The sequence below is a fragment of the Macrobrachium nipponense genome, chromosome 27 (assembly GCF_015104395.2).
Source record: "Macrobrachium nipponense isolate FS-2020 chromosome 27, ASM1510439v2, whole genome shotgun sequence".
Taxonomy (NCBI): domain Eukaryota; kingdom Metazoa; phylum Arthropoda; class Malacostraca; order Decapoda; family Palaemonidae; genus Macrobrachium; species Macrobrachium nipponense.
Genome location: NC_087216.1, coordinates 66621220 through 66621514, shown reverse-complemented (window position 1 = coordinate 66621514; position 295 = coordinate 66621220).

Sequence of the window (295 nt, the reverse complement as noted above, 5' to 3'; positions counted from 1 at the left end):
TCCAGTTTCGTTTGCTCATTCGTTTCCTTTCAGGCAGAGGTTGAATAGAAGAGATAGATTTTAACTGAACCAGTCATGTAACTTATTAAAGAAAACATCCAGTCTTCCATAAAGACAATAACATCTTGACTGAAGTAAATTTGGCGGCTCGAGCCTGTCTTTGAGAGAGAGAAAAAAATATAGTCCCGCTTCTATTAGACGAGGTTTGACCTCTGTTCTTGAGCGGGAAGAGGTGAGGAAGTACGTACGGTTTGGAACAGGTCATCTCATTCCCTGTGATGCAAATTTGCAAGGT